General features: G+C 37.2%; 1 pseudogene; it reads right to left on the bottom strand.

Annotated features, from left to right (window-relative positions):
* Window positions 1–2,357: 2,357 nt before the first annotated feature.
* The window catches only part of LOC119620643 (rab GDP dissociation inhibitor beta pseudogene), a 42,704-nt pseudogene continuing 19,732 nt past the window's right edge, over window positions 2,358–25,329 (bottom strand).

Below are 25,329 nucleotides of genomic sequence, written 5' to 3'. Positions count from 1 at the left end.
AACCAAGTTTGATCATATTGCTTGTGATTCAGGGTCTAAAGACTGCAACAAACTTAGCAAAGGTGTGGTTGGTATCCAAAGGGAAAAGCTCTTCATTTCAAGGTAACATCTGCTTGAAGGGCTTGGTGCCCCAGAGGGTACTTTACCAGAAGGCCATTAAAGATACAAATGGTCTCTAAACTCCAACTTATTTTATGTTTCAATTCAGCAAGCCAGAGTCATCAATTTTTTTTCATTTTTTCATTTTTTTTTTTTTTTTTTTTTGTCTATTCAACAATACTAGTCAGGGAAGCAGGTAAACATGAAATTGGCAGATGATAACTCTGAAACCTAAACCCATAGAGTAAAGCTAAATTAAAACATTTGCAAATGTTCTTATTCTTGTATGTTGGTTCATTCAAAATAGAGACTTCCTTTTTGATTTTTAAATAGATACTAGTTTCATTCCCATGACAGTTTTGTTAAATATAAAGAATGTTTTCTTGTACACTTCCACAGGACAATACACAAATTGAAGTGCAAAGTCAATCCACTCCGAGAAGGGAAATTTCAAAATACATTTTAGAATTCAGGAACTTTTGCACTGCATGTGAATTAACTATTTTTAGCCTAAACATGAGACTTATATTTAGAGGCTGAAATCAGCTGATATAGCCTTATTTATGGTCTGACCCAACTGAGAGATGAAATCCGCTGTGATCATGGGCTTGGACATATAAATTCAAACTTAGTCTCTAAATATAAGGGGATCCTGATGACTAAAGGTAACATTTGCTGGAGTTTTCAGACTTAACAAAAGAGTGTCCGTTTTTGAGTGTTTTACATTACATTTTTTTAATTGAATTTTTTTAAATTCAGCAGCTAAATTCCTTTTTAAATGATTTTATGTCTTGTCCTGATTACTAATGGGAGCTTAGAAATCATACTGAAAACTTCATTAAGTTCTTCATTCATATTTCAGTAAAAGTTACCTCAATTGACTTTCATATATATTTTGCAAACTTAGCTTAATTTTATCAGAACATCTTCGGTAAAAATTATTGATATACTTTTATTTCTTTGGAAAACACAACGTATTAGCCAACCTACTGTGGTAAAATCAACTGTGTTTTTCTCAGTAGAGTGATGGTCCATTCTTTTCTTTATTCTTATTAGCAGGGGAGATCAGATACTTCCCCAGTTACAAGGATTCAGAATTACGCATTTGAATGGGAGGATATAATCTCAAAGTTCCTTTTGAAGCTAGTAAATATCATCCTAGTCTAAATTAGTTATTTCTAGCAATAATTCAACAAATGACATTTCTTATAACTGGATTTCACCTTCTTTTCTAGTGAAAGTGCCTTTTAAAATGTATGGAATAGTGAAATGAGCAGATCGAGGAATTTAAAGACATAGGGAAAAATAATAAAGTGGTAAGAATTTTCCAAAACCATGAGCTCACTGTCTTTTTCTTCACATATTTGATTAGTTTATAGAACTGAATACCTTCACAACTTAGAGTAATAGAAAAACTCTCTCTCCACTTTTGTTGTTGTTGTTTGTTTGTTTTCAGAATTTGGCTTCATTATGTAGTAGAGAAATAATTTGGAGTCATTTCACAGAAGTAGGAGTTCTGTCAAGTCAATACTGCACTGCAGTTTGGTCCACTGAAGAAGCTATGCCTGACATACAAAAGATGCTTCTACACGTTACCCGCTTTATGTTCACTTCCTCTCCCCTTTTCTCTCATCAACTTTATTGGGTTAAAACGCCACATACCGCTTTGTATAAATGACTCCCTGTGTCTGGAGTTTGGTTAGAATTTTACGTCCTAAACCAAACTTGTGGCTAGGCTATTTGCACCCTGCCATAAGACTTGACATAATACAAAATATAAAGTCATAGGAAAAACTTCTGGATGTCACCCCAAACCGTGGAGTATTCAATTTAGAATCTCCTGAATGTCAGGATGACAGATGGCACACAATCTGTATGGATCCAGCTCTTGAGCAGCAGAAGCTCATAATTGCAAAGGCTACACTGATTAAAAGATACAAACACTGTTTCAAGTTGTCTGTATCAGAATCACAATGTTTGTTTGAAACTGATCCTTCACTGGAAAAAAAAAAAAAAAAAAACCGGTTTGATTAAATTGAAGAGAATGTGGTAACCTGTGAATTCTGAATAGCCACTCCATGAAAACAAGTTAATATATGATATTAGAAAGATGAAGGGGAGGAGTATTTACTGACACAGCACTCTTCAATCTCTCCATTTTGATTACAAAAGCAGGCCTTACAATATTGATTTCATATAATATGCATTATTTACCAAATTTTAAATTTGTCCTAATTGGATAATAACATGTACTGCTGTTAGTCTTCCCCATAGATGTCATTTTCTTATGCTTCATTTCCTCAAAGTCAAACTCTAATCCTGTAATCTTCTTATAGATGTTTTTTAATGTCATCCAAATTGTCTCAAAGTGAGTGGTAGGATTTTATGCACAGGAAATAAAGATCTGGCTTTCTGTTACCAAGTCTTTCGGTACCAGGAGGCCACTGATGCTAACAAATTCCCATGTAGTTGGATCCAAGAGCTCCATAGCTGGTCTGACTTCCTTCTCAGGCTCCTTGGTTTCCACAGTTGTAGTAACTATGGCAATATACTTCCCTTGTGCTGCTACACTGTACGAGGAGGAGATCGTGCAAACACAGATATCTGACTTTCGACTGACTTGGTTCTGTGGAATAATGATCTGGCAGGAGTTGACATCAGTGGTGTTCTTGATGGGGTGGCTGAGGATGCAAATAACTCTGATTACCTGGCCCACTTTTTCTGGCCGATCTTTTACATAGCGGAGGTCACAGATGAGCTGCTTACAGTGAGCAATTTCTCCTTCGGATTTTACACCAATTACTTTTCCATTCTGCCCAATGATTTCTTCAGTTGGTTTATTCAGCATATAGTTACCTTCATAAATAGCACTTAGCCTTGCAGAAAGCCTTGTGGCAGTTCTCCAAGGCCACAGAGTGGATAAAGGTATTGACTTTTGCCATATCTTGCCAAAGATTCACTGTCATGTTTAATTCTATTAATGGTTTCACAACATGGTTGATCTAAGTAGTCATCAGTTTTGTAAAGTGCAAGAGCATGACCAGTAAAATCTGCAACATCTTGGCTCAAATCAAATTTCTTATACACCTCTCACACTGTGGTCTTCTTCGGATCAATTCCCTCTAAAGTTCTTGGATCTTTTTCCTCTAAGTTGGCAACATACACTAGGAATTTCCTGAAGTGATGTTTCTTAAACAGTCCTATTAAGCTAGATGTCAGGGCTTCTGTTTCAGTGGAAGGAACCTCGTAGATTTTTCCACCCTTATAGACAAATCTCCCTTCAGTCACTAAAATCCAGATAGCGAGTTATCTCTGTATAAAGCAGCATCTTAACCAGCTGACCATTAGCCACAAGGAACTTGGGAATCAAGTCAACATTCCAGTCTCTTCCTCTCCTCATTGATGCTGATGGTGGTCCTGGTATTTTAAATCTTTTGTATAAATCTTCCAGTAATGTTATAGAGGCACTCTCTCCTCCATAGTAAAGGTTTCAATCCATATGAAGAACTTTCTTGCCCTTCACTGACTTTATACTGGAAAGGATACATTCCACCAGGCTGATGCCCAGCACAATCACATCGTACTCCTCATTCACGGTGGGTGGGGCAGGTGTGGACGCAGGACCCGAGAAAGGAAAAGGCGCACGGGCTCCGTGACCACCCTGTGAGGCTGTGAGGTGCTCTCTGGCTTGAGGGAAACTGGAAGAGTATCTCTCCACTTTTTTTTTTTTTTCTTTTCTGAGACGGAGTCTCGCTCTGTCACCTAGGCTGGAGTGCAGTGGTGTGATCTTGACTCATTGCCAACTCCGCCTCCCAGGTTCAGGCAATTCTCCTGCCTCAGCCTCCTGAGTAGCTGGGACTACAGGTGTGCACCACCACACCCGGCTAATTTTTGTATTTTTAGTAGAGATGGGGTTCCACCATGTTGGCCAGGATGGTCTCGATCTCTTGACCTCGTGATCCACCTGCCTCGGCCTCCCAAAGTGTTGGGATTACAGGCATGAGCTGCCATGCCCACCCCTCTCCACTTTTTAAGGAAATATTATTTCTAGTTAAGTTTATACTGGATCTACAATTTTATGAAAATCATCTAATTTAAAAATATTTTCAATACTTTTTCTTTGACTTCATTTTCCTAAGTAGACATTTGTCCTGTTTGAGTATGGCCTAAATATATTGTTTTGTTTTCATAGCTTGAAAGATATTGGATTTAACATTATCAACGTGTAAATCACTGCTCTGCCACTTACTCAGTTGAGTAAAATGGGAATAATAATATCTACCATGTGAGACTGCAAAACGGGTTACTGATGTGATGTACGGGAAATCCCCAGCACACACAGTATCTGGTGGACAGCTGTCTTTCATAAATATATGTTAAACTGGAAAATCAAGTCATGCTCTCTTTGATTTATTTTTACAAAGAATATGAAACAAGATAGCATAATTAATAATAGAGACAGGGCTTGAACTCAGCCCCTCTCCTGTTTCAACCACCTTTTCAGGCCCATAGGCACAAAGCAAAAACATAAAATAAAAGTAAATAAAACAGATAACATGAAAACGTTTTTTTCCTTATTCCTTAAAACATATTTCTATTTGGCCACACATTCATTCTGATCCAAGTTTCTCCGTAGAGAGCTGTTGTCCAGCATTTATTGTGTGTATGGCTGGTTAAAAATGAATGCAAAATTCTCAGCTCTTGCAAACCAATTGCAAAAGACAAAGAATGGCAGCCAAATGGGGAAGATAGGTGTTCCATGAGAACATCTCAGAGAATCGTCAACCAATATGCCCTGCAGTATCAGACTGTATTGATGTTGGTTCTATGCTGAGCTCTACTGACATTTGCTATTTATTTTGACAAGCAGTTAAACCATCAGGAATGTGCTGATTCATTGCCCCTCTGATAGGAGATCATGGAGCACAGGGGATAGTTTGGTAAGTAGGCTTCACATTGTGCTATTTTTTTCTCTAAAGGTTTGGTTTATCATTAAGAAGCAGGGAAATGTGGCAGAAAAACAAAACAAAACAAAACAAAAAACCATGGCCTGGATTATAAGACCCTTTTTTTTTTTTTTGAGATGGAGTCTTGCTCTGTCCCCTAGGCTGAAGTGCAGTGGTGTGATCTCAGCTCACTGCAAGCTCCGCCTCCCGGGTTCATGCCATTATCCTGCCTCAACCTCCCGAGTAGCTGGGACTACAGGTGCCTGCCACCACACCCGGCTAATTTTTGTGTATTTTTAGCAGAGACAGAGTTACACTATGTTAACCAGGATGGTCTTGATTCCCTGACCTGATTATCCACCTGCCTCAGCGTCCCAAAGCGTTGGGATTACAGGCGTGAGCCACCACACCTGGTCTATAAGATGCTTTTTTTCTAGCCCCAATTCTGCTAAAAATTCTCAATATATAGGCTAGGATATTTAATTTTATGTGACAACTTAACTGGATCATAGAGTGCCTAGATAATTGGTTCAACATCATTCTAGGTGTATCTGTGAGGGCATTTGTGGATGTGATTAACATTGGAATCAGTAGACTGAGTAGAACAGATTACCCTTCCCCAAGTGGCTGTGCAGCATCATCTACTTAGGTGAAGACCTGAATAGAACAAAAAGTTGGAGGAAGAAAGAATTCACTCTCCTCTCTGTGTGAAGGCTTGAGCTGGAACGTTGGTCTTCTGCTGCCCTCAGACTGGAAATTACATCACAGATGCCCCTGATTCTCAGGCCTTTAAACTCAGACTGAAATTATGCAACTGGTTTTCTTGGGTCTTCAACACCCAGAGATCAAATTACAGGGATTTCTCAGCATCTATAATCATGTGAGCCTATTTCTTATAATAAATATCTTTCTATATATTGCATATATAGATATGGATATATGATATCTATTATATTCTATCTACATACTGTAAAAGCATATGTATCTTTAGATCTATATCTATATGCATGTATGCATGGATGTAAGTATATATGTATGTATGTATATATCTATTTACCTACCAATCATCTGTTTTATTGGTTCTGTTTTTCTGGAGAAACTTGGCTAGTGAAATGCATCTTTAGGCAATTTTATCATTGTGTAAACATCATACAGTGTACCTACACAATCAAAGATGGTATAGTATACTACACACCTAAACTATATGGTATAGCCTATTGCTTCTAGGCTATAAGCCTGTACATCATGTACTAAATACGGCAGGCAATTGTAAAACAATGGCAAATATTGGTTTATCTAAACCTAGAAAAGTTGGTGGAAGGTGGAAGTATGAAAGATTACAAAATGATACACTTTTATAGGGAGCTTATCATGAACGGAGCTTACAGGACTGTAACTTGCCCTGGGTGAGACAGTGGGTGAGTGCTAAGTAAATGTGAAGGCCTAGAACATTATGACACACCACTGTAGACTTTGTAAACACTATACACTTAGGCTACATACAATTTATTGAAAAATATTTTTCTCCAATAAAAAATTAACCCTAGCTTCCTGTAACTTTTTTACTTTATTAACACTTAGCTTAAAACACATTGTGCAACTGTACAAAATTATTTCCTTTCTTTATATTTTTATTCTATATGCTGTTTTCTGTTTTTAAATCTTAATTTTATTTACTTTTTAAACTTTTTGTTAAAAACTAACACAGAAATACACACACTAGCCAAAATGTAAAGACTGTCACGGCTAGGAAGAAACAGCATCAACTAACGAGCAAAATAACCAGTTAATATCATAATGGCAGGATCAAGTTCTCACATAACAATATTAACCTTAAATGTAAATGGACTAAATGCTCCAATTAAAAGACACAGACTGGCAAACTGGATAAAGAGTCAAGACCCATCAGTCTGCTGTATTCAGGAGACCCATCTCACATGCAGAAACATACATAGGCTCAAAATAAAGGGATGGAGGAAGATTTACCAAGCAACTGGAGAACAAAAAAAAGCAGGGGTTGCAATACTAGTCTCTGATAAAACAGACTTTAAACCATCAAAGATCAAAAGAGACAAAGAAGGCCATTACATAATGGTAAAGGGATCAATTCAACAGGAAGAGCTAACTATCTAAATATATATGCACCCAATACAGGAGCACCCAGGTTCATAAAGCAAGTCCTTAGAGAACTACAAAGAGACTTAGACTCCCATACAATAATAATGGGGGACTTCAACACTCCACTGTCAACATTAGACAGATCAACGAGACAGAAAGTTAACAAGGATATCCAAGAATTGAACTCATCTCTGCAGCAAGCAGACCTAATAGACATCTATAGAACTCTCCACCCCAAATCAACGAATATACATTCTTCTCAGCACCACATCACACTTATTCCAAAATTGACCACATAATTGGAAGTAAAGCACTTCTCAGCAAATGTACAAGAACAGAAATTATAACAAACTGTCTCTCAGACCACAGTGCAATCAAACTAGAACTCAGGACTACGAAACTCAATCAAAACCGCTCAACTACATGGAAACTGAACAACCTGCTCCTGAATGACTGCTGGGTACATAACGAAATGAAGGCAGAAATAAAGATGTTCTTTGAAACCAATGAGAACAAAGATACAACATACCAGAATCTCTGGGACACATTTAAAGCAGTGTGTAGAGGGAAATCTGTAGCACTAAATGCCCACAAGAGAAAGCAGGAAAGATCTAAAATTGACACTCTAACATCACAATTAAAAGATCTAGAGAAGTAAGAGCAAACACATTCAAAAGCTAGCAGAAGGCAAGAAATAACTAAGATCAGAGCAGAACTGAAGGAGATAGAGACACAAAAAACCCTCCAAAAAATCAATGAATCCAGGAGTTGGTTTTTTGAAAAGATCAACAAAATTGACAGATCACTAGCAAGACTAATAAAGAAGAAAAGAGAGAAGAATCAAATAGACGCAATAAAAAATGATAAAGGGGATATCACCACCAACCCCACAGAAATACAAACTACCATCAGAGAATACTATAAACACCTCTACGCAAATAAACTAGAAAATCTAGAAGAAATGGATAATTTCCTGGACACTTACACTCTTCCAAGACTAAACCAGGAAGAAGTTGAATCCCTGAATAGACCAATAGCAGGCTCTGAAATTGAGGCAATAATTAATAGCCTACCAACAAAAAAAGTCCAGGACCAGATGGATTCACAGCTGAATTCTACCAGAGGTACAAGGAGGAGCTGGTACCATTCCTTCTGAAACTATTCCAATCAATAGAAAAAGAGGGAATCCTCCCTAACTCATTTTATGAGGCCAACATCATCCTGATAGCAAAGCCTGGCAGAGACACAACAAAAAAAGAGAATTTTAGACCAATATCCCTGATGAACATCAATGCAAAAATCCTCAATAAAATACTGGCAAACCGGATTCAGCAGCACATCACAAAGCTTATCCACCATGATCAAGTGGGCTTCATCCCTGGGATGCAAGGCTGGTTCAACATTCGCAAATCAATAAACATAATCCAGCATATAAACAGAACCAAAGACAAGAACCACATGATTATCTCAATGGATGCAGAAAGGGCTTTTGACAAAATTCAACAGCCCTTCATGCTAAAAACTCTCAATAAATTCGGTATTGATGGCACATACCTCAAAATAATAAGAGCTATTTATGACAAACCCACAGCCAATATCATACTGAATGGGAAAAAACTGGAAAAATTCCCTTTGAAAACTGGCACAAGACAGGGATGCCCTCTCTCACCACTCCTATTCAATATAGTGTTGGAAGTTCTGGCTAGGGCAATCAGGCAAGAGAAAGAAATAAAGGATATTCAGTTAGGAAAAGAAGAAGTCAAATTGTCCCTGTTTGCAGATGACATGATTGTATATTTAGAAAACCCGATTGTCTCAGCCCAAAATCTCCTTAAGCTGATAAGCAACTTCAGCAAAGTCTCAGGGTACAAAATTAATGTGCAAAAATCACAAGGATTCTTATACACCAGTAACAGATAAACAGAGAGCCAAATCATGAATGAACTTCCATTCACAATTGCTTCAAAGAGAATAAAATACCTAGGAATCCAACTTACAAGGGATGTAAAGGACCTCTTCAAGGAGAACTACAAACCACTGCTCAGTGAAATAAAAGAGGACACAAACAAATGGAAGAACATACCATGCTCATGGATAGGAAGAATCAATATCGTGAAAATGGCCATACTGCCCAAGGTTATTTATAGATTCAATGCCATCCCCATCAATCTACCAATGAGTTTTTTCACGGAATTGGAAAAAACTGCTTTAAAGTTCATATGGAACCAAAAAAGAGCCCGCATCTCCAAGACAATCCTAAGTCAAAAGAACAAAGCTGGAGGCATCACACTACCTGACTTCAAACTATACTACAAGGCTACAGGAACCAAAACAGCATGGTACTGGTACCAAAACAGAGATATAGACCAATGGAACAGAACAGAGTCCTCTGAAATAATACCACACATCTACAGCCATCTGATCTTTGACAAACCTGAGAGAAACAAGAAATGGGGAAAGGATTCGCTATTTAATAAATGGCGCTGGGAAAATTGGCTAGCCATAAGTAGAAAGCTGAAACTGGATCCTTTCCTTACTCCTTATACGAAAATTAATTCAAGATGGATTAGAGACTTAAATGTTAGACCTAATACCATAAAAACCCTAGAGGAAAACCTAGGTAATACCATTCAGGACATAGGCATGGGCAAAGACTTCATGTCTAAAACACCAAAAGCAACAGCAACCAAAGCCAAAATTGACAAATGGGATCTAATTAAACTAAAGAGCTTCTGCACAGCAAAACAAACTACCATCAGAGTGAACAGGCAACCTATAGAATGGGAGAAAATTTTTGCAATCTACTCATCTGACAAAGGGCTAATATCCAGAACTTACAAAGAACTCAAACAAATTTACAAGAATAAAACAAACAACCCCATCAAAAAGTGGGCAAAGGATATAAACAGAAATTTCTCAAAGAAGACATTCATACAGCCAACAGACACATGAAAAAATGCTCATCATCACTGGCCATCAGAGAAATGCAAATCAAAACCACAATGAGATACCATCTCACACCAGTTAGAATGGCGATCATTCAAAAGTCAGGAAACAACAGGTGCTGGAGAGGATGTGGAGAAATAGGAACACTTTTACACTGTTGGTGGGATTGTAAACTAGTTCAACCATTATGGAAAACAGTATGGCGATTCCTCAAGGATCTAGAACTAGATGTACCATATGACCCAGCCATCCCATTACTGGGTATATACCCAAAGGATTATAAATCATGCTGCTATAAAGACACATGCACATGTATGTTTATTGTGGCACTATTCACAATAGCAAAGACTTGGAATCAACCCAAAATGTCCATCAGTGACAGACTGGATTAAGAAAATGTGGCACATATACACCATGGAATACTATGCAGCCATAAAAAGGATGAGTTTGTGTCCTTTGTAGGGACATGGATGCAGCTGGAAACCATCATTCTTAGCAAACTATCACAAGAACAAAAAACCAAACACCGCATGTTCTCACTAATAGGTGGTAACTGAACAATGAGATCACTTGGACTCGGGAAGGGGGACATCACACACCTCGGCCTACCATGGGGAGGGAGGAGGGGGGAGGGATGGCATTGGGAGTTATACCTGATGTAAATGACTAGTTGATGGGTGCTGACGAGTTGATGGGTGCAGCACACCAACGTGGCACAAGTATACATATGTAACAAACCTGCACGTTATGCACATGTACCCTAGAACTTAAAGTATAATAATTAAAAAAAAAAAAAAAAACAAAGTCAAGGCAGCAGTAAGCAGGTTTAGTGTCTGGTAAGTGTGTACTTCCTGGTCATAAATAGTTTCTTTTATAATGTCTTCAGATGGTGGAAGGGAGCTCTCTGGGCCTCCTTTATGAGGGCACTAATCCCTCCATGAAAGCTCCACCTTTATGACCTAATCACCTCCAGGAGGTCCCACCTCCAGCCACCATCATATTGGGGATTAAGTTTACTCATAACAATTTTTGGTGAGATAAAAACATTCGGTCTCTAGCAGATCTCTTATTATCATCCACAAAATGAAAACACAGAATAAAATAATTATCATTAGGAACTCACAACTCCCTGAAACATATCTATGGGTTTCAGTTTTTGAATGCACTAGACAAGCATTGTGTCAGTCTCCTCTGAATGTCTGGATTCAACTGAGTTTCTAAATGCAGGATTTTGAGATTAGTGGTAACTGAAGGAACTCCTGATTTCTTCCTTGAGAGGCCTGGACTAAGCATAGTCAATCTTCCATTCTAATATCTCAATAGAATCATCTAAGTACAAAGCTGATCTCCTGAAGAGTTTGATAGAGGAATTCAGTACAGTTATAATTTAGTTCTCATGACTGGAGTCTAGGACTCCTAACTCATAAACATAAAGGTATGTGCCAATAAGTTAATTTCAGATAAAAAGATGGATGAGTCTATGTGTTTTTTCTTTGTTTTTATTTTTTTCTAATGTCCAGGGATGATTCATTATTGTATTAGATATTGCTATTGCATGAGCAAAAAGTTCTGTATTTCTACAGTAAAGGGAAAAGGATGTATAACCTCATTATTGATATAATGCCATTAAATTAGTTGAAATGCTATGACCACAGTGTCTTTGGCAAGGCTGGGCACCCTCAGGGGAACTGAAACTTGATGTGAAATTAACATATTGTATTAGCTAATGCACAATGTAGTGACACATCATAGGTAAATGGCTAATGGGCAGTAGCAATAGCTGATTGTATAGTTGATCTTATCTATTATAATTTTTTTAAAATGCTGTTTTTATAAGAGAAAAGCGAAATACAAAGAACCAGCAAAATTAAGGCCCCAGACTGTTACTGTGAACACGTCCTTGACATCATTCTATCCCATCATATTCTTATACTGGTTTAAGAATTTAGAGCTAAAAGTTTTAATATATAAAATGATGATAAAACTATCAGGCCCCTATGGTGTTTTTTAAAAAATACTTGCTATTATTTTATCTCAGAAGAGACAAACCCATGGAATGATATTTTCTTAACACAAACTCCCTGTTTGCTTGAGTTTGCACTTGTTAAATTTTGACTGAGAGTTAGTCCACAGAAAAAGCTAAAAAGAGAAATCTCTCATAGAATCGCTGCCAGGCCTGTAACAAAAGCCACCCTGCTGTTTGTAGCTCTAATAATAAACTCTCTTTTATACAGGCCTTTCAAAGTTACAGGGTCACAAAGTGCCTTGAAATAAATTTCAAAGGGAACAGCAAATTCTGGAATCACACCCAAACTCTTTATGTTCATGACTGTAGCAGAGTTAATAAATTGTGGGCATAAATGAATAACTGCAATGTCCTGCTTGGAAACCCAGTGGTGAGTATGTTCATCAGATAAAAATGACCAGGTGTTGACAGGCAATAGAAAGGAATTATGAGCAGCAGGGGTTTAGTATCGATACCTCAGGAATTTAACTTATGTGTCAGAAACAAGGCTAGGGCCCTGGGAAAGGAAGGCGCAGAGATAGATGTACTTTGCAGACTGTTACTGCAAAGCTTGGTATAAAGAGAAACAGGAGACCGAGCTGATTATCATATTCATGAGCTTGTCAACAATAATTGGCCAAAGCCTAGTTAACATAGAAACAGTAAGAGTCTTGACCGTTCATTTTCTGGGATTATCTCCTATGCAAAGCGTGCAGGAGCTCAATCATTCCCTACTTCACATAAAGATGATTTTCTTCCTTGTCTTTTTTTCTTCCTCCCATCAGTACTGAGAAAGAACAAATAATTTGAATGGAAGATTTGGCATATTTTGGATCCAAGACAGAGACTCTGCAGTCTCAGTTCTCTTCCACATCTAAGGGGACTGCTGACATTTGAAATTTTATGAAGGAGGGTGGAGTGGAGCCTCTACCACATATTAGGACCATGTTCTCTTAAATGGAGACATTTTCTTCCCTATTCTAAACTCCCAAAGCATCGCACTTCTTTGAGACTTAGCATTTTTTACTTTGTGTTACACTTTACATAAATGTCATTTTTAACTACATGTTCTCTCCTCTGGTCACCTGTAATCACCTTTAAGAGAAATTTGTACGCTAATTTCTTGTCTCATCGACTAGTATTTTGTATATTGTACAGTATCGGTAAATATGCCTCAGTTTCTGTATTTTTATCTCCATGGTAAGAAATGCCAAAGTGTTCTTTGTTAGTTTCCTAATTTATTATTTTTTGTTAGTTAGCAAAGGCTTTTTTATGTCTAGCTTACTGTATATTTACTTGCTAAAGTCTGTATTTATTTTAGTTAATTCTTCAAGGCAGTGAAGAATTCTTCTCTGATTTCTGCTAACCTATACATCACATATATTATTTTCACGTATTGGCATTTACAAAGTTGCCTTTATTGTTAGCACACTGTAAAATCTATTGTAGGTAAAATCTAACTTCTCAAGGCAACTTGGAATTATGTTAATATATCATATCTCTGATTATGTCATTAAGTAAGTATTGATTTGGAATTAGGTACCATTTATTGCTTTACTATAGATTCCCTTGACCCAAAGAAAGATTAATAGTCACTGAAGCCAAAACTTTCATTTAGTGCTAAACATTTTGCCAATATTTTACCAAATTACAATCTTTAATCTTGAACGTAACACTTCCAGGGACTGGAGGTCGAAATCATCCTGTTCCATCTCTGGGCATCTTTTCTGATGTAAAGTCTTCCTGAACTAAAACCAATATGTACTTAATTTTTCTTCAGTGGTCTTTGTAACAGACGTTGTAGGGGGAAAAAAAAAAAGGAAATATCTTATCCACAGATAGTCAAAACTTTTTTAAAGTAGTTCCATTCTCCCACTGAATTTTCCTCATTTTGTGCAGTTTGGAGACTATTCACTGATGTAAACCCTGCCTGCTAACTGGGTTTGCTTGTGTTGCTGAGAGTACCCTAAATTAGGCCAAATAGTGCCAGGAGTGGGACAGGGCATGTTTTGTGCTGAAGTTATGGTCTCTGTGAAGCTGAGGTTCATAGTAGGACATTTTTAAAATAGCACAACTCTATTGAATAATGTTGAGCTTACAACTGAAAACCTTGTTTGTTTTTAATCTATGCATTTATTCATTCCTTGAAATATGGGAGCCCCTGTAAGTACACTGGTGAATTAGGTCAACATAGACCTTGCTCTCACAGATGTTAAAATCTAGAAGGCAAAAAAGTCAATTAACTCAGTGATATTTAGCTGCACAAAACATAATATGATAGGTGTAGCATGGGAACCTGGAACTACAGAGGAGTGCATATCCCAGTGAAAGGCCAGCTAGGCTGACTCAGAGGACTGGGGAAGAACTGGAGGCTTGAGTGCTGGAAATGGTGGTCTCCTGCAGAGACTGGTGGTAGAACAGAGAGAAGTGGGATCAGAAAATCGATATTTGGGAGGCAGATTTAGCAGGATTTAGTGGTTAATCATATGTGGAGCAGTAAAGGAAAGGAGAAACGCAAGATAATATCAGATTTGTGGGTTGGGCCCGTGGCTAGATAGTGAAGCTATTCATGGAAACAGGGAAGGAGAAGAGAGAGGCAGGATTGGGAGCGTAGAGAGGCAGTGTTGGGTAGTACCTGAGATCACACATGAACAGGGTAATGACAATAGAAGAGGCCTCAAACACAGACACAATCAAAATAGAAAGGATGATCCCAAGTTCAAAATTCAATGATTTCAACACATTGACTAGAAATGCAGAAGAAAAAGTCTGGTGTCAGGGAACCCAAGGGGCACGGAGTTTGTTATAGAAGGAGAGAGTCAACAATGTCAGAAAGTACACAAAATTTGCAGACATCAAAGCCTTATAAAATTAATTTCATTTATTGATAAGAAAGCTGTCCATGACTTAAAAAGTGATTTTGGTGAAATGGTGGAGGCAGAATGTAATATATCCTAAAGGTCAGGGGAAAATAAAGAAGACAAGAAAGTGACTTTGGCAACAAAGTTCAGAGATCAGATCAGATGGAGTAGCAACACCTGTGAGGGGAAGGGTATTTTTTAAGATGAAGATATTGGGATACTGATTAAAGGGCCTGGCACAAAAGGAGACACTAACAGCCTGTGAGAGAAGAGGAAGTCAGTAGAATTCTCCCAAGGGAAATGTTCTCCATAAAGCTTCTTCTTTTGAAAAACATTAAACAGCTTTATTGAAGTATAATTTGCATATCACAAAATTACCTCACTGTAAGTGTGCAATTTAGTTATTATAGTCATTTATAGAGTTGTGCATCTATCTCTGAAATCCAGTTTCAGAACATTTCTGTAATCTCCAAATGTTTCCTCATGCGGGCTTGCAGGTCTTCCTCGTTCCCAAACCCCTCAACCACCAATCTGCTTTTTGTTTTAACAAATGTGGCTGTGCTAGGCAATTTAATCATATACTGTGTACCGTCTGTGTCCGTGTTCTCTCACTTAGCATAATGTTTGTAGACTCATCTGTGTTCTCATCTTTTATTTACTGAATAGTTTTCCATTTAGTGGACATACTACACTTTTATTTATCTCTTCAAATGTTGATGGATATTTGGATTGTTTGCAATTTTAAGGTGTTACTAATAATGATGTTGTGAAAAATCATATGCATATTTTCATACAGACATGTTTTCATTTCTCTTGGATACATTCCTGGCAGTACAGTTGCTGGTTAAATGATAAGTTTATGTTTCATGTTTTAAGAAAATGCCAACCTGTTTTCAGAGTGGGTATATCATTTTTTATTCCCATCAGCACTGTATAAGTGTTCTTAGTCCTCTGTATTTTGTCAACAATTGATACTGTCTGTCTTTTAAAATTATAGCTATCTTAGTGGGTGTTCAAAGTTATTTCATCTTGTTTCAGTTTCGTCTTCTAAGGACTAATAATGTTAAGCATCTATGTGCTTATTTACCATTCCTATATTTTCCATGAAATTTCTATTCAATTTTTGTGTCCATTTGTAATTGAGGTGTTTGTTTTGTTATTATCAAAAAATATGAATTACTTGCAATCCTTTATTAAGTATATGATTTACAGATTTTTCTTCCAATTTGTGGCTTGTCTTTTCATTTTCTTAATGATGTCTTTTGAAGCACAAAGTTTTAAGTTTTTTGGTTCAATTTGTCCATTTGTCCTTTTTAGAGATAATGTTTTTGGTATTCTATTTAAAAACTTTGTGCTCAAAACAAAGTAATAAATATTTTTCTTCTGTTTCCTTCTGACAGTTTTATAATTTTAACACCTACATTTATTTGTATAATGAATGTTGAATTAATATTTGTATACAATATGAGGTAGAGATCTATGTTTATTATTTTGCTCTGGATATTCAATTGTTCTCACACTATTTATTTGTGAAAACAACAACAACAACAACACTATTCTTTACCCATTAAATTTCCTTGGAATCTTTGCCAAAAGCCAAATAACCATAAATGTTCTATTTATAGTTTTTAAAAATAATTATTAAAACTAACTGCAGCATGTAACACTGATTTCTGCTAAATTTTAATAAAATTAAATCAATTGTTTAAGAATTAAAAGTTTAACAAATTAGAAATAAAGTTTTTTGAAAATGCTTGGAATAAAATGTTAACAAATCTTAAGAATACACTTATCTTCAAAAAGGAATAAAGTATAATCCCTCATAGGGATTTTGAAGTACACTGAAAAGCTTTCCAATGATAAATTATAAATAGATATTGTTATACCATTAAAGTAAGTATAAATTTGAAATATGTTCTTAGTCAGACAGAAATCTCAGGAAGCTAACAAAAGTTGGGAAACAGAATATTCCCCTTAAAAACAGTAAGTCAAGTCCACACAGAAAGTAAACCAGTTAAGGCTGGGCGCGGTGGCTCACGCCTGTAGTGCCAGCATTTGGGATGCCGAGATGAGTGGATCACTTGAGGTCAGGAGTTCGAGACCAGTCTGGACAACATGGTGAAACTGTATCTCTATAAAAATACAAAAATTAGTTGGGCATGGTGGTGCACACCTGCAATCCCAGCTACTTGGGAGGCTGAGGCAGGAGAATTGCTTGAACCTGGGAGGCGAAGGTTGCAGTGAGCTGAGATTGTGCCACTGCACTCCAGCCTGGGTGTCAGAGCAAGATTCCACCTCAAAAAAAAAAAAAAAAAAAAAAAAAAAAAAAGAAAGAAAGAAAAGAAAGTGAGGGAGTTAGACGTGGAGCTTCTTTAGTTTATAGGACTTACATGGAATCAGTTTATGGCATCTGCCCGGTACATGCCTGATGGGTGAATCAGGCAGTAATTGGTCATAGGGCCAAATATCAGAGCCAAGAGAAGAAAACACAGCTCAGTAATAAGTGGACAAGATGTGATAAAAGGGTCAGTTGAGAGAAAAACTCAGTATTAAAGATCAAAGCTAAACAGTTATTCTCAATTAGGCTTTCCTGGATTTTGAGATTAAAGGAAGCAAGAATAGTTTTTGCCAAATATGAAAGAATCCTATTGAATAATATTTTGCTGTGGTCTAATCCTAAAATAGGACATAGAAATATTTTTTTTTCTTGAGTGCCTACCATATGTTGGTACTGTTTTGAGTGTTTTCATGCAGATTTCCTTCGTCTGATTTTAGATACCATATTGTGTTGGTCCATTTTGTGTTGCTATAAAGGAATACTTGATGCTGTGTAATTTATAAAGAAAAGAAGTTTATTTGGCTCAAGGCTTTTCAGGCTATGCAATCATGGTAGCAGCATCTGCTAAGTGAGGCCTCAGGAAGCCAACAATCATGGGGGAAGGTAAAGGGGGAGAGGGCATGTCACATGATGAAAGAGGCAGCAAGAGAGAGGAGGAGGCTCCTTTCAACCACCAGCTCTCCTGTGAATAATAGAGTGAGAACTCACTCATTACCATGGGTAGAGCATCAAACCGTTCATGAGGGATCCATACCACGATCTAAACACCCTACCAGGCCCTACCTCCAATACTGAGGATCGCATTTCAATATGAGATTTGGAGGGGACAAACATGCAAACTATATATGAATAATAATTTTAAAAAGAAGTGAAAGAAAATTGCTCAAGGAACAAAGGACCTGAGTCCACATTTAAGAACAATCCTCTTTCCTTTGATTTATTTCACCCCGTGAACTGAAGAAATATAGCATGTGTTTTGCACTTTCCTCTAACTTTCAAAGTTTACACACCCAGCCCCTGTGAAATTAAAGAATGATCCAACAAAATGGATGACACTTAAGTCGCATTGACTGTAATTTTTGCCAGTAGTCCACCACTATAACCCCTGTTTAAAGAACATGGTCTCAAGCCTTGCATGCATAAACTTCGCATGGGAAAAATTTAAAACACATACTCCTGGTGGGTTTAATAACCAACGATTCTGGTTTAATAGATCAGGGATGGGACCTCATATAAGTGTTTAAATAAATTTTTAATAACAAAGAAAAAAAAGTAGTGATTTACATGTGTGGTCACAGACAAAATTTTGAAAATTTTCTCTGTGTCTATTTTCCATGTGGGTAATGGAATATATTATGAATTGATTCAAGGATTTAGATATCATAGGTCTGGTTGCAGTTATCACAGGTAATGACAACGGAAATCCAGAAAATTAGATGATGATAACCACAGCTAAGATTCAGGAGAAACAGGTCAGATTAGACAACCACTCACTGGGGGAGCCCAGATATGCATCTAGTCTGATTACCACTGGGGAAGAAAGAGTTAAAGCAGTTAGTTTTTCATCCATTTCTCCCTGAAAAGTAGACTAATGATCTAGTCTTACTCTTTATAAACATAAGTTGATAATTTGACCTCTTGGCAATAAGAGAAATGATAGTTAATTAAAGGAAAATCATTATCTGTGGAATGCTAATGGTTGGATGTCCCCGTTTTAGAAACGTTTATAGAAAGCAAAACAACAATCTGTGGATTTTAGAGGGCTGACTCTCCAAAAAATGTCATAGAAGATCCATAACTCTCCAGGTCTATAAAATGGAGATGCTTCCTATTACAAATACTCATCACTCTGTGAGGTGACCCGCAAATCTCTGCTAGAGACCTCATTTCTACCTGGGACAGACAGTCTGTGTCCAGTGTGAAGAAGGAAAGCTTTAGAGAGCCACATTGAATGCCCCCAGTTTTCTCGGCTTTGCTTTTGTTCTTGATTGTCTGGGTCCTTGAAACTATTAGTAAAACTGGATTCTGGGCAAGATCTGTGACTAATCTGATTTGATTTGACAACCCAATCATTTGTGCTAGATCAATTAGTCTTCATAGTGTTGTCAGAGATGTTCTCATCGCTTAAAACCTTCCACCATAGTACCCTGCAACACACTGATTTACCCATTAATTAAATGATATCATGGGAGCCTGGCAACTCACTATAGTTTCAAAAGTTTCTTGGACGAGTCAAAGGACATAGTTGGTATGCTTATACAAGATAGGTCCTCAAGCGCAATTGTTCATTTTAAGAAAAGAAACCAAAATTATAGTTTTGATTATCAAAATTATAGTTTTGATGTTACAATAGAAATTTAAAATGTAAATATCTTGAATATTTTACTTCTAACATATTTACAATGGTAAAAAAAAATAATATTTTTTCAGTTGTGGTTAACGTCAGGCTTCTGAGCCCAAGCCTGCAGGTATACATCCAGATGGCCTGAAGCAACTGAAGAATCACAAAAGAAGTGAAAATGCCCAGTTCCTGCCTTAACTGATGACATTACCTTGTGAAATTCCTTCTCCTGGCTCAGTAGCTGAGCACCTTGTGACCCCTGCTCCTGCCTTCAAGAGAACAACCACCTTTGACTGTAGTTTTCCACTACGTACCCAAATCCTATAAAACTACCCCACCCGTAACTCCCTTTGCTGACTTTCTTTTCAGACTCAGCCCACCTGCACCCAGGTGATTAAAAAGTTTTATTGCACACACAAAGCCTGTTTGGTGGTTTCTTCACATGGACGCGTGTGACAGTTAATACAAAAACAGATACTCCAAAAAAAGTGTTGGAGGAATAAAATTACTTTATAATTATTTGGCTTGTAAATGTTGTGCAAAGCCGCACTCCACATGGTGGGTACTATATATATACAGTTTTAAGTATTTTACATTTAGTACTTGCTTGACCTTGGACAGCTCTCTTAATCTGTTTGACTCAGTTGTTTGATATGTAAAATGAAAAACATGAAGGACCAAGGGAAGCGGAAAACAAGAATGAAAGATGAGGAACGAGAAAGGGGAAGAATGGAGGATGAAGAGGAGGAGGAGGATTAAATAAGGGGAAGATGAATGTCTATGACAGCACTTAGAATAGACTCTGACACCTTATAAGTGCTATATAAATGTTAACTAGCATAATTTTTAATTTTTAAAAATTTTCAGATATATAATATTTTTAGACAAAAATTTAAAAATGTTTAGGCATAATTTGTGGAGAACAGTATTCTACATGTGTATGTATATGTAAGTATACATATATAAATACATATATATGTAAATCAATGTGTTTTATCCCTTTTTTTCAGAAAACAAGCATACAAATATCTACATGCAGTACCACAGGTATTCTAAAGTCCATCCTTTACCGAATTATCAGAAAAGACTGTATGTAACATTTCTTAATAAATGTATGAATAATTTTCTTATAAATGACTAGATTGTTAAAATACAGGAAGATAGAAGTTTGCTGACAGTGTTGGAAAATAAAAGCAAAATATCCTGTTATCTCAGAAAGTCTCTCCATTAATGAAGCAGAGTTTTGCTATTGAATAAACACTAAAGAAGGTCGTAATGCCCATCACAGGCACTTCCTAAAGGGAGCACAAAATCAGAAAGAAATCTGACCCTTTTAAGTAGCCAGGAAGATACAATCCAATACATATATTTTCACAGGATAAACAACCAGTACTCAAGTAAGAGAAGGTAACAGCACCATTTGCAATATACTGTTGATTCTAAATTCACCTAGTAATAAAATTGGCTATCTGTTAGTTAATTGCCTTTATTCAGAAGAAAAATGGAACTTCTTATATCTTCTTGACAAGCAGGTAGTTTTACAACTGGAAATCAAACACCTAAATTAAAGTCTCACTCTCCTGCCTAGGAGGGGAGACAGAGGCACTAATGTCCTTGACATTTCCATTTCAAAGAGATGGCTCCCAAGCCCCCTAGGAAAACATTTCCGGTTATAAAACTGGAGAGGAGCTTATTTAGTGTTTAAACAGGTTTACATACCTCTCAATGGTACATGGAAAGGATTTACAATTAGCAGTTTCCTAAGGGAAATGCTCTAAGAAAAAGAGGGGAGGTCTCTTTCCCCTTTTCACCAGGGAAATTTTCAAAATTTCTCTTCAGATTCTTATTTGCCCTTATGGTAGCATAGGCTTCTGACAAAAATTAGATTTTATTAGAGTTTAGAATAAAACAGATGTTCTACAAATGAGGTTGTTACTGATTTAATATTTCCTCACATTCATTTACTTATTCTTCCCAGCTTTCGATTCCACAAGGGCTTGTTAATAAATCCCCAGGGAGCTGTTTGCCTGTGTCACCAAAAGTCTATAGAATATTCTGTGATTAACAAAAACAGACACACAGAAATCTTCAGAATCCTAGCTTGTCCCTTCTTCTAAGATATTTTAGATGTTGCTAAGCATGAAGGCTATGGGCTTATGACCACTTCATGTTTTATTTTTGATATGAAATAATGCTCTTTTACAAAATGATACATTTCTAGAAAAAGAGTCCAATGGAAAAGATTAGATTGATGCGACACAACCAGAGTTTTTTCAAAATGAGCAGAGAGACTGTTCCAATATCAACATTAACAGTGGTGTCCTGATCGTTTCCCCTGTTAATGCTAAAATGAACATAGATTTCTGCCTTCATAAAATACCAACATTTCTATCATTTGCCAGAGAATATTAATTACCGGCTTCATAGAAGGCTCTAGGAAGAGTAAGTGCTCTCCACAAGACCAGTCTGGTTGCTGTGTGTATTCACAGACAAATGAAGTCCAGCTGCTTATTCTCACCGCGTAACAACAAGATGCAGACAATCTGGGAAAGAAAGGAGTTTATGTTTGCAATGGTTACAGGGAGAATGTCAGAGTAACTCATCAGATCAACTAAAAGTTATAACTTTTTTCTTTAGCTTATATATACAATTCAGGTTTATGCCTACGTGCCGGAGTCTTCTTTCCTTCCTCCTTCCTTCCTTCCTTCCTTCCTTCCTTCCTTCCTTCCTTCCTTCCTTCCTTCCTTCCTTCCTTCCTTCCTTCCTTCCTTTCTCTTTCTTTCTTTCTTTCTTTCTTTCTTTCTTTCTTTCTTTCTTTCTTTCTTTCTTTCTTTCTTTCTTTCTTTCTTTCTTTCTTTCTTTCTTCCTTCCTTCCTTCCTTCCTTCCTTCCTTCCTTCCTTCTTTCTTTCTTCTTTCTTTCTTTCTTTCTTTCTTTCTTTCTTTCTTTCTTTCTTTCTTTCTTTCTTTCTTTCTTTCTTTCTTTCTTTCTTTCTTTCTCTCTCTCTTTCTTTTTTCTTTCTTTCTTTCTCTCTCTCTTTCTTTCTTTCTCTTTCTCTCTCTCTCCTTCCTTCCTTCCTTCTTCCTTCTTTCTTCCTTTCTCTCTTTCTTTGTCTTTCTTTCTCTCTTTCTTTCTGTCTGTCTGTCTGTCTGTCTTTCTGTTTGAGACATAGTTTCACTTTTGTCGCCCAGGCTGGAGTGCAATGGCACTATCTCGGCTCACTGCAACCTCCACCTCCCAGGTTCAAGGGACTCTCCTGACTCAGCCTCCCACGTAACTGGGATTACAGGCATGTGCCACCAAGCCTGGCTAATTATTGTATTTTTAGCAGAAATGGGCTTTCACCATGTTGGCCAGGCAGGTCTCGAACTCCTGACCTCAGGCGATTCACCCTTATCGGCCTCTCACAGAGTGTTTCTTAATCAATCTAATCTTAACTAAAGGTCTTCACGTAGGAAGGTTTTTTAGATTTGTTCTTGGACTGGATTAAAGAGGTTGAGAGAGTTCAGGTGTGGTTTTAATTTTTTTTTTTTTTTTTACATTCCATCCCTTGTACTCAGGCACTAATTTCTCCAGCTCTTTAATATTTATCTTATACGTTCATTATTACAGCAAAGGGATAATGCAGACTTAGCTGCTTGTGGAGCTCTGGCCTGCCACCAGAGGACTGAAGCCAGAAAGAGTACCTCTGTCAAAGGACAGGGCCCCTGGAGGCCTCCCCAAAAGGTGATGCCCCAGATAAATACTGAAGAGTAATTCGCCAGATGGGAAAGCAGGATAAGGCATTTCAGTCAAACCAAAGCTATAAAGACTTGAAAAAAGGTATTTATTTGGAAATAAGTATTCGCGTGTGTGTTTGTGTATGCATGTGGTGGTGGTGGTGATTATTTAGTGAGTTAGAGAAGTGTCAAGAAAAGGGCTAGAATGTGAGTTAAGAGCTATGTCATCCTGCCCTTAAGCAACAGTATGCTATGTAAGGCATTTTGCATTTCATCCTGAAGAAGGTTCTGACAGATTTCAGCAGAGATGGAAAATCATTAGTTGCATTCTTGTAATAAAATCTTCTCTTTTGACAGCCTGAAATAGGTGGAGGAGGCAGCACCAAGGAAGTTGTACAGCACAAGGTTGGCAGGATGGCAGGGCTTGTGCTACCAGCAGATTCGATGTAAGGAGGAATTTAGTGGAGCTTGTCTAAGGTGAGAAGTTGAAGGACATCACATTTGAGAATTAGGTCTTACAGTTGTGAATTTAGCCTTAATCAAGCAAATTTGTAGCTGATTGCTGTTAAAACTTGCACTACTGAATGTAGGATTCCTGGGGTGTTTCTTATCTGTAAAAAAAAAAAAAAAAAAGGCAGTAACTATTTTATAGCCAGCCTTCTCTCTTGAGTACACGTGCCAGGAGAGTGAATGAGGCACAGGCAGCTGTCAGGTGGCTGCAGAGGACCCAGGAAGTCACCTCAATGAGTGGCTAATTTGGCACTGAGGCTGATGGGAAAGGCACCTTGTTGTAGTCCTTTTTGTGCCTCTTAATTAACTGCGTTAAATTTCAATTTTCTTAAAATGCAGGAATTGAATAGATGACCACTGAAGACACTTTCAGCCCTCATGCTCTAAGACTCTTGATTGACATCATCTAATTTGGAGCTCGTGGCCTAGTTTTCAATTTTTAAACCTTCTATTTTTGATTTTCATGAGAAAACCTTTCTATGTCTGGTCACATCTACTTTATGTGAATGAATTAACTAGAGAGAAATATAGAATACCTTTCCTCCTTTTGTAATTAGGATAATCTTTTTCATGTCAAACAACAGTGAAGGTTATGCTTGTCTGTGAAATGGAAGTGGTATTCTGAAACTCGTATAGATAATTAAAAAAAAAAAAAAAGAACATGATATGATTTTGACTAACTAGTAAGGTGCTACTTTGCAAGGCACAGGATAGCGTCCACAGTGAAAGCTTCCACCTTCCTATGCTCTGCCTCAGATGGTCCCATTGGCATGCTCCACTTCATTTTTCAAAGCTAATTAGAATATATTCACTTTTGTCTGTTATATATTCAGGGAGAAACCCTATATCTATACAAATGAGGTGGACTTCCATTGCCAATCAAATTTACTAAAGGTCCCAGGCAGATGAGGGACTGTCAGAGAGATTTTCCCAAGGAAAGCACAGAGCAGAGATGGGCACCCTGTGCACGGGCCCCTAGTCTGTATGCTGAAGGGTGTGCTGGAAACTGCTTAACAGTCCTTTGATAATTATAACAGTTATGTAAAGATTTCTTCCAAGGTTTAGGAAAATCAGTCTCAGAAAAATGAAATAACTTACCCCACATTATGAACTGGTAAAAACTAGTATTTTGGACAGCCGGGATGGGAACACAAGTTTGATTCTCAAGCCATTACCTTTCAATCTCACTCTGATTCAAAATAAAACAATCCATCACTCCTTCTCTGGAAGCAACACCACAAAACAATGAATAACTACTCCACCCTTGACCAAGAGCAATGGGAGAAAGGCCTGGCCAAGAGAAACTAACTTTGCTAAAAGTCTAATACTGTAGGCCCTGCCAGCCTCTTGTATTTATTTATCAGACTTAATTAGCAAAAGAATACTCATGAAATAGTAATACCATCACTTTATGGATGAATAGCAAATGGTGAATGTTATATCAAAT

This window comes from Chlorocebus sabaeus, chromosome 21 (genome assembly GCF_047675955.1).
Source record: "Chlorocebus sabaeus isolate Y175 chromosome 21, mChlSab1.0.hap1, whole genome shotgun sequence".
Classification (NCBI taxonomy): Eukaryota; Metazoa; Chordata; class Mammalia; order Primates; family Cercopithecidae; genus Chlorocebus; species Chlorocebus sabaeus.
The sequence above is the reverse complement of the archived record's forward strand: the minus strand, read 5'-3'. Positions and strand labels throughout refer to the sequence as shown.